This window comes from Mirounga leonina, unplaced genomic scaffold (genome assembly GCF_011800145.1).
Source record: "Mirounga leonina isolate KUSES-001 unplaced genomic scaffold, KU_Mleo_1.0 Mir_201, whole genome shotgun sequence".
Taxonomy (NCBI): Eukaryota; Metazoa; Chordata; class Mammalia; order Carnivora; family Phocidae; genus Mirounga; species Mirounga leonina.
Window position 1 is genome coordinate 21,273,845 of NW_023270504.1, and position 791 is coordinate 21,274,635.

Sequence of the window (791 nt, forward strand, 5' to 3'; positions counted from 1 at the left end):
TCAGTGGTTTCGGCCTCTCACAGAAGCAGAAGGCTTTCCACCTGGGGACTGATGGAATAGTGAAATAAATAAAGTGCACAGTATACGCAGCCATGGGAAAAATAATTGGGGGAAATGGACAAATCATCCTGCCTCCTCACGGTGGCAAACTTTACAACTTCTTAGAAGCAACAAACCACAGTACCACCAGCTCTATAGATACAGACATATATACGTGTACACACATGACTACTTGGAAGCCAAGTACGGTGTTTGCAAACATCCACCACCCTGCATTTACAATACTGCAAAACACGACCAGAAAGCCGGGAGATTTCTACTCTTAGATATCCTCTCTGCACTGTCAAACAGGGAAGGTCACTTTGCCTGCTCACTTAGATAATTCTCTCTCTCTCTCTCTCTCTGCATCACAGGAGTTTTCTACTTTGGGATTACTCAACTTTCACATGCATGGGAGTAAAATAAGCATTCGGCAACTTATTTACCTCGGTTTAAAAAAGAAAGAGAGAAATTCATTGTGCAAATGCCCAGGAAAAGCTGACACCAGGACTGTCTCTCCGACAGCGCTTGCAATTACAGTCAGAGGAGGAGAAAAAATCCAGTCTGATCTGACCCAGGCAGTCCTCTAAGGGGGGAATAAAAAAAAAAAAGATTGCATCCCCAACGGGGGCTGACGAACTTTTTTTTCTAAGGAGACCACCCCTCAGGAACAAAAGTTACATTTCAGTCACATGTTGGGAGTAGGAGTAGGAGCACGATTTTTTTCTTTTCTTTTCTTTTTTTTTTTTTTT